The sequence below is a fragment of the Schistocerca piceifrons genome, chromosome 2, assembly GCF_021461385.2.
Source record: "Schistocerca piceifrons isolate TAMUIC-IGC-003096 chromosome 2, iqSchPice1.1, whole genome shotgun sequence".
NCBI classification, from domain to species: Eukaryota; Metazoa; Arthropoda; class Insecta; order Orthoptera; family Acrididae; genus Schistocerca; species Schistocerca piceifrons.
Window position 1 is genome coordinate 588,927,649 of NC_060139.1, and position 8,622 is coordinate 588,936,270.

The following is an 8,622-nucleotide window of genomic DNA, read 5'->3' on the forward strand; positions in this document are numbered from 1 at the left end:
GTAGTAACTGTGGCCCTATCTTTGAGGCGACATCGTGCTTATTCTGCGACGAGTCAGTGTGCAGTTCGTTTGGGGACTCAGGAGGAGCGATGGCCACGCAGTGCGAGAGAACGCCGGGACCATTGGCGACGCTCATGGACTGCCGGATCGAAGGCCTGTGGTCATGAGGGTGCACGACCTCGTCGTAAATCGCATCTTGCAAGTTTTAAGTTGAGTACATTTGGATTCTAATATTGAAACCTCCACCATTATGAGATCTTGCGATTCTCCAGTGACTTGGTTCACGTTGCCGCTCATAGTGTTGACGAGGTGAAGAGTAGCGAGTGGAGTGCTTGGGAAAGGCGGATCTGATTAGCTTTCCAGGACTTCTAATTATTGTTTATTGAGTTCAGTTTGTTACTATTTGTTAAGTTAAACCAGCTGTATTTTTCCTGCCTCATGGCCGCTAACTCCCCAGTTACCTGCCCTGGAGGTTAGTGTATGTAACGGCAGTGTACGTTTCCTCGCCTTGCCGCTGCTGTCTGGTGAGGCGTGCAGTTTTGACAGCTTTCTTGATTGTAGGTTGGTTGGCGATTCTTCTACTCTGGTGATAGTGATTCCTTTCTTGTTCTGGGCGCTCTAAGCACAGTATTCTGCGGGCGGAATCCAGACCGCCAGTTCTGTCTGGCTTTGGCGTATTTTTACATCATTGCATTTCGTTTATTGCAGGTCAGGTAGCCTCAGTAAGATTACCATTAGTCATTCGTTAGACTGTTACTAGTCTGAGTTACCATCTTTTGAAGTGAATGCAACTCTTGGCTGCCTATCTCATCGCTCACAGAAGAGTTTTTTGCCAGACCTACTCAGAGCTTGATTCCTGGTGCACCGTATGTGACTGGCCCTTGTGTTTTATTATTTTATTTGCTGTTTAGTGTACGCTTCTAAATCTTTTCATATAATTGCCATTCTTGACGTTACAGCAGGTTTAAATGATTCTGCTACCAAGTTATCATCATTTTGTCTTGCCCGTTTGGTAATCATTTGCCTGTGTTTTTAAATTAACCTTTGCTATTGCATTGCTGTTTTACACTGTATTTGTTAAATGCTCTATAATTTCCGTTCTCGGCGTTATAGGCCTTCAGCCGTGACTGTTGTTACTTGCCTTAAAATTCTAATTGGGATGACATTGGCTTGCTTTTAAAACATTATTTGCTGTGTCTGTAATTTATGCTCATTTGGTAAATTGTTACGTACTGAAAGCACTATTAATTACACAGTTGTTTATTCCTCCATTGCCGGCCAGAATGGCCGTGCGGTTCTAGGCGCTACAGCCTGGAGCCGAGCGACCGCTACGGTCGCAGGTTCGAATCCTGCCTCGGGCATGGATGTGTGTGATGTCCTGAGGTTTGTTAGGTTTCATTACTTCTAAGTTCTAGGCGACTGATGACCTCAGAAGTTAAGTCGCATAGTGCTCAGAGCCATATTCCTCCATTAATGAAGTGTGATGTATTTATTTATTGCTGAGTCTGGAATTACCTTTTTAAAATAAATGTGTGTAATTGCAAAAGGGAACCAACAGTAACTGATTACGGCCCCGTCCACAATCGTAACCGCCTTCCTTGACGACCCAGGTTTCAACTAACTCTAGCTACTGGGCAACGATCGTCACCATTGGAACCACGATTCTATACGCGGAACTGTGATTCACCTACAGAGACAGTCTGATGCCTTCCACGTGTTCGGTGTTGCCGTTGGGCTCACCACTGTCACCCCGCGACTGTCTGCTGCCGCGTCACGTAAAGCTGCAACACGCGTAACTGTCAGCAGTGCTTCAGTGGACGCTGTCCCAGAGGATACGTCTTGCTGCAAACAAGACCATTTTCTGATTCATTGCAAGTAACGTCACTCTACTATCCTACACGGCCTTGAAATTAGTCGCATGGGAGTGTTGAGGCCCTGGATGGGCTGTGTATGGCTTCCGCTTTTTCGCACAACACCCGTGAGATAATGACTATCTTGGAAAGATTAATCTCAGCCTTAATAGACCATGATACTGCCGCTGTCGAATACAGACATGTGCTTGTAAAACTTTCTTTCTCTCACACACTATGTTACACGCATTCATCACAAACAATCAAATTCAAGTGCTGTTCTTCCATGAGAAATTCACTGCGTAATCTTTCTTTATTGCGTTACTACTAACTAATCTCTGCGGTTTCACTGAAATGCTAATTACTTCATGCCCATTGGACGTTTGTTGCGTAATGGCCAGAATTTTACGATAATATGACACGTGCAAAAGTCATTTTCTTTGGTATTTCTTGAATATCTCGAAAACCGCCGCTCTAGTGAAAATTTTTCCCAGAACAATATTAAATTACATTAAATTTCCTCCAAAAACGTCTTTTGCCTATGGCTGCAAACAGAAAATCCAGCAGCACTCTTGGTGGAGGAAGTTGTCTTTGGCTTTGCCGGAAGAATGGTACAACAGCCATTCAGGATGACTAAGAATCAGTTTCCCATGTAGAATTGTAGAACAGTTTACAGAGATTTACGTAGCATCTGGCCAGATGCTTTTCTTGCGTTTATATCATTGCGAACTAATATCTGTATTTACAATAGCGTTCATCACGCTTTGTGAAAAAATAAACTACCCAAGGCTGTCAGCAAAGTGCGACGGTAGTGATTCATAAGCCGAGCTGCGGAATGGGTTGATATAGGTTTTTGAAACACCCGTAGCTGATTTTGCGTCGGAGTGCGATAGAGAGAAAGCATTTTGCAAATCTATGAAGGAGGGAACTACGTGACCTCAATTTGGAGGCCTACCTCCCCTCACGCATCTAACCAGCGCTCCTGACTTTCCATCCTGTTACTCTCTCAGAACACAGTTTATTCCTTAATACGGTGCTACTGCATTTGGATGTGGAACTGACATTTAATATTTGTTCTTAACCCCTTTTATTTAAGAATATTCATTAATTTTTTAACACAAAAACTTTATTTTTAATAATCGGGGATTGTCCATCCAATGCAACACAGAAGCTAGAGAAAAAAATGAATAGGTTCTTTTCTTGTGGTAAATTAAATGTAGTTTAATTTTGTACTGGGAAACATTTTGGCCAAAATCTGCTGTTTCGCGATAGACCAGAAAAACTAGGAAAAGTGACCTTTAAACGATCCCCAACCCCACGCTTGCAAGTCATCTGCATGTATGTTATTCATTACACTTCCCTCTACCACTGTACAAAAATTTCCAACCACACGGATGTATTTCTCAGTTGTTTTTTCGTTGTCTGGACTAGTAAGGACTCAGCATTTTATCAGACATGAACTCATCGACAAATGTAGAGTGTAAGGGATCCGTGATCCCACGAACATAGATGCTAGTATCCGACGCCCAGGTCGATAGCAGACAGGAGTCGACTGTCAAGCGCTGCAAGAGGCAGTGAGACGAGTGTCGAGTGAGAAGTAGTACTGGTGTGTGTCGAGCGAGCAGTGGTGTTGGAGAGACGGGCAAGAATGGTGGTCGAATGAGTTGTAAACGGTAAAATTCACCGGAGTATGACGAGTGAGCACGTCCCCCTGATCGTCGTGGGGTGGACCCTCATCGATACCGATTCGCGAGTGATATGAAACCAAAAGTGACAAGTGCCGAATTACGTGTTTCGCGTCAACCGCGTCGGCCAGCAACAACCATGGATTGCAGTGAGGATTGTTGTGAATGTTAACCATCAGCATTGCGTGTGACAAAGTACTGAAAATCAACAACCAATAAAAAGGTATAACTGTAATTAGACATGTAAGGCGAAGGTAGCAACTGCCTCAGAATTTGTGTGTTAGTAGGAAATATATATCAGTTTGTACATCGCTACCTTTGTGGTCCTTAATAATAGACAGACTTTCAATCATTCCACTATTCAGTTGCAAAACAGCTGCATTCGGTTGAAATACCCCCAAAACCACAGCAGGAAAACCGACAGCCTTCATCCATTAAGCACACGGTCATATAATCATAATAATTAACTGTTTGGCGGCTTAGGTAAATTACACAAAACCCAATATAAGGCATTTTAATCGGGGGTGTTTCAAGAGGTTACTTAAGATGTGTCACAGACAAGTGATTCGGAATACTGCTGTTGATGTTGCATATTAGTGACCTAGGATACAATATTAACAGCAACTTTTTACAGGTGATGCAGATAACTGTAATGAAGTAGTGCCAGGTCCTAATAGGATATCAAAATTTGATGACTTGCTTTAAATATTCGGAAACGTAAAAGTATGCTCTTCACAAAGCCCTATGACTAAAACTGGAATCAGTAAACTCATACAAATGCCTCGGTGTAAGAATTTTTAGGGATGTGGAACGAAACGATCACTTACTCTAAATGTACGTATGTACAGTGCGCACATATTAACTTTGTCGCTACCTGTGCAGATGGCATGGAAGTGTAGGACACTGCAGTGGTGGTAGGGGACGTGTGACCGGTGGCCAGCAATCAGCCACCAGCGCATAAGGGCTGCTGCGGTTCAACAGCTGATGCCTACCCACAAGCAGCAGTTGTAAGCTACCGCTAGATAGTCTACAAACGAACATGTTAATAGTCCGAAGAGTAATTTGACAAGTCAGCCTTTACAATGAAATGAATAACCAAAGCTGCATACAGGCGTTGATTTAAGTCAACTGGACAATTGAAAATGTGTGCCCCTACCGGAACTCGAACCAGGGATCTCCTACTTACAAGGCAGGTGCTCTATCCATCTGAGCCTCAGAGCACACAGAGGATAGTGTGACTGCAGGGACTTATCTCTGGCACGCCTCCCGTGAGACCAACATTCGCAACTTATTGTCCCGTACTATATTCATAGTGCCCCTGCCGATTATACTCATTACTCGCGGATTTACTGCCGATTCCCGTAAGAGTTCGGGTACTGTTTGTGCACCCGCACAGAAGAAGATGGTCAAATGGCCAGTGAGCCTTAACTATACATAGTCAGCCATTTTTTATTAAAAATACAATACATTACAGAATTACAATGAAACTATAACGGAAGGAGGGGTTTATGTTTGCCTGGCATGTAGATCTATCTTTCTTTCTCTTCTTACTATGTTGAAATTAGCTTATTTTGCCAAACCACAGCGGGTTTTACACAAGTTTACGTCGCTAACATGCTAAGGCAGTTGCAATTTGACAGGATCCTGAAATTGTCTATGTTGATTGGTTTGTTGCACTCTCAACTGCGCGGTCGTCAGCACCCTTACAAAATCTCAATTTTTTCACAGTCCACTCTAGACACTGCCACAAATGATGATGATGATGATGATGATGATGATGAAATGACAGCACAAACACCCAGTCCCCAACAAACAAAATCCCCAAGCCGGCCGGGAATCGAACCTGGGACCCCGTGATCCAGAGGCAACAACGCTAGCCATTAGATCACGACCTGTGGGCAACAGTCTATTATTAAACAAACAATTCAGGACACGCCACGTCAACAGTTTATGAGAAGCTCATGCTCAATACAAAAATTTGAAATTCCTTCACTTAAGTTGTTGCAAACCTATACTAATTCTTATTTCCTCTCCTGTCGATAGCCCTTAAAACCATTTCATTCTTTCATTGAAAAAAATCTGTAGTTACTTCTGTATTGTGATAGGTAAGATAATGTCACATGTTAACTATAAGAGAAAATACCCTCCGCTTTAAGTGCTATCATCTGCAAACACTTGTTTTGATATTTTGAACCTTTTCTGAGATATGAGGGATGTTACAATATTTCGTTTTCTCTCTGTTGTTTGCGAACACAAGTGGAAGTAAATGCGTTACATATATTTTCTCGAGATTGGAGATAGGTAAGGATCTCATCTCAAGTTTAAAGCAAATTTCAGTATTTTAACTAAATTTTGTAAGCAGTAATTTATGCATTTAACGCAAGCTCATAGGAATCCCTATTTTTCGTTGAAAACTTTTCAAATTTCACACAGCGTATTTCTTAATGTCAAAATATGACAATAGCTATGACCATTAACAAGCTGAGAGGCAGTTCATCAAACAGCTGACGAAAAAGTCTGAGAGATGTGGGAGAATCAACACTTTTCAGCGAATTTTGTTTAAATTCGTTTCAGGAAGACTGCAGCGCAGTCGACGTGCGCACACATCCGTTGCCCCAGTGTGGTGCAGTCGGCCAGCAGCCACGCCGAAGCTGGTTGAGAATGTTGCCTTCATAGCAGGCAAAATACACAGCTCGGTAGGCGACAGCAGACTGAGCCCGCCACCCCTTCTGAACAGCGGGGTGGACTCGCCCAGCGCTGAGAACGAGGTTGAGTTTCCTCACAGGTGCCACGTTGTCTTGTGTCAGCCCTGAAGCAGGGGTCACAATTTGGTTCACTGGTAAGATACGGCGAACATGTACTCAACTACGAAGGAGATAGCTTGCAAAACACTGGTGCGAACTGTCCTAGAATACTGATCAACCATGTGTGACCTATATCCAATACAGCTAAATGGGAAAAAGAACTATACAGGGTAGGACGGCGGAAATGGTCACAGGTTTCGTCGACAGAGATCCTCAAGTTGCTGATAAACCCGATCGGTAGAGGCTGAAGATAGGGCGAAACGTTCCTCCCGTCGGTTACCCGGAGTGACGGCAGTCGGGACGCACGCACTCTTGGTGCGCGAGACACATTACGCCAAGTGCAGCTCCGTGGACGTTTGTTGACTAAGCCCGACTGATCCTATCCGCTGCTACACTGTTAAAGACAACATACATTAGAGTGTCCAGTTTCCCTTTGATCCGCGGCACAGGGTAAAAAATTGTCACTACATCTATATTTGTTTTCTGCTGGGCCCTCAGCACGTACTAGTACCGAGAACGTCATATTACATACATGCTTCCAAGTGTGTGCTGCTTTGTTATTGATACTTTATTAATTCCTTATATGTCTGTCACAACAGTCACCTCGGTATTTTTGCCATTAGCAAATGAGGCTGCAATGATGGTAAAATTTTCCGTGAAAACGTACGATAAAAGTAGGTTACTTACGTTTATCATATAACATACAGGGTGTTTCCGTAAGAGCGTGCAAAACTGTGACAGGGCACAAGAGAATGCTCCACTGAATAGTCTGAGGCAGGGAATCTGGGGTCGGAGAATCCAGCTTAAGGAGATCTGGAAGTAAACTTGTCTACCGCTAACTCTAGCATTAGTTTTCTAGCTTATTTACAACCAACGCGCGTACGAATTTATACGTACTGTGCTGTTTATGTACGTGCACATTTTTTGTTTCTTGTAAGGAAAGGAGGAGGACGAGCCTCTTTACTGGGAAGTCATGATTCAGGTTTTGTTTACTTTACTTGTCCATAAGGTGGCTCTGTTGTATCATATTTACATTGTCCCCTTGGCTGTTCGTGAGGGGATGTGGATACAACATGATGGTGCACCGCCTCACTTCAGTGTGGATGTCCCCAACCAACTCATTGTCAGTGTTGCATTTCCTGGTCTCTGGACTGGGAGGTGCTATTCCATGGCCTGCGAGGTCACCTGACCTGAACCCCCTTTATTATATGAAGTAACTTCTGTATGAAACCCCGGTGGATACGGAGATGGAATTAGTTGCCAGAATAATTGTAGCTGCCTCTGATGTGATTCGAAACACACCCGCGATATTTGTCAAGGTACGTCAGAACATTGTTCGCCGATGTCATACTTGCAATGAGGTTGATGGTCGTCAGTTTCAGTACATTTTTAAGACACAGTACAAATGGTACGTTCATTGTCAATGATGGTATTTGCATAACTGTAAGTAATGTAAATGAAAAAACGTATAAATAATGTGATTTTATTCCTATTACCTCCTTAAGCTGGCTTCTCTGACCCCAGGTTCCCTACCTCAAATTGTTCAGCGGAACATCCTCTATGTACAGTTAAATTTTTGCCCGCTCTTACCGAAGCGCCCTGTAGAATTTTGTGGCTTGCTCATGTGTTAGTAGTTACTCAGATGGTATGACGTATATTCTGTATTGTATCCTGCAGCAGCTTTCTGATTATCTCTCAGTGCTACTGATCACCTTTAATAGCCTCAGGCCGGCCGGTGTGGTCGAGCGGTTCTAGGCGCTACAGTCTGGAACCGCGCGACCGCTACGGTCGCAGGTTCGAATCCTGCCTCCTGCATGGATGTATGTGATGTCCTTAGGTTAGTTAGGTTTAAGTAGTTCTAAGTTCTAGGGGACTGATGACCTCAGATCTTAAGTACCGTAGTGCTCAGAGCCATTTGAGCCATTTAATAGCCTCAGCGTTTGTACAACAAAGGCAATGGCCTTGCCGCAGTGGATACACCGGTTCCCGTGAGATCACCGAAGTTAAGCGTTGTCGGACGTGGTCGGCACTTGGATGGGTGACCATTCACGCCACCATGCGCCATTGCCATTTTTGGGGGGGCACTCAGCCTCGTGATGACAACTGAGGAGCTACTCGACCGAATAGTAGCGTCTTCGGTCAAGAATACCATCATGACGACCAGGAGAGCGTTGTGCTGACCCCACGCCCCTCCTATCCTCATCCTCCATTGAGGATGACACGGAGGTCGGATGCCCCCGGTAGGCCACTCTTGGCCTGAAGACAGAGTGCGGCGTTTGTATA

General features: G+C 44.0%; 1 pseudogene; it reads left to right on the forward strand.

The window, feature by feature from the left end:
- The first annotated feature begins 8,291 nt into the window (after positions 1-8,291).
- LOC124778888 lies at positions 8,292-8,409 on the forward strand (annotated as a pseudogene).
- Positions 8,410-8,622: the final 213 nt, after the last annotated feature.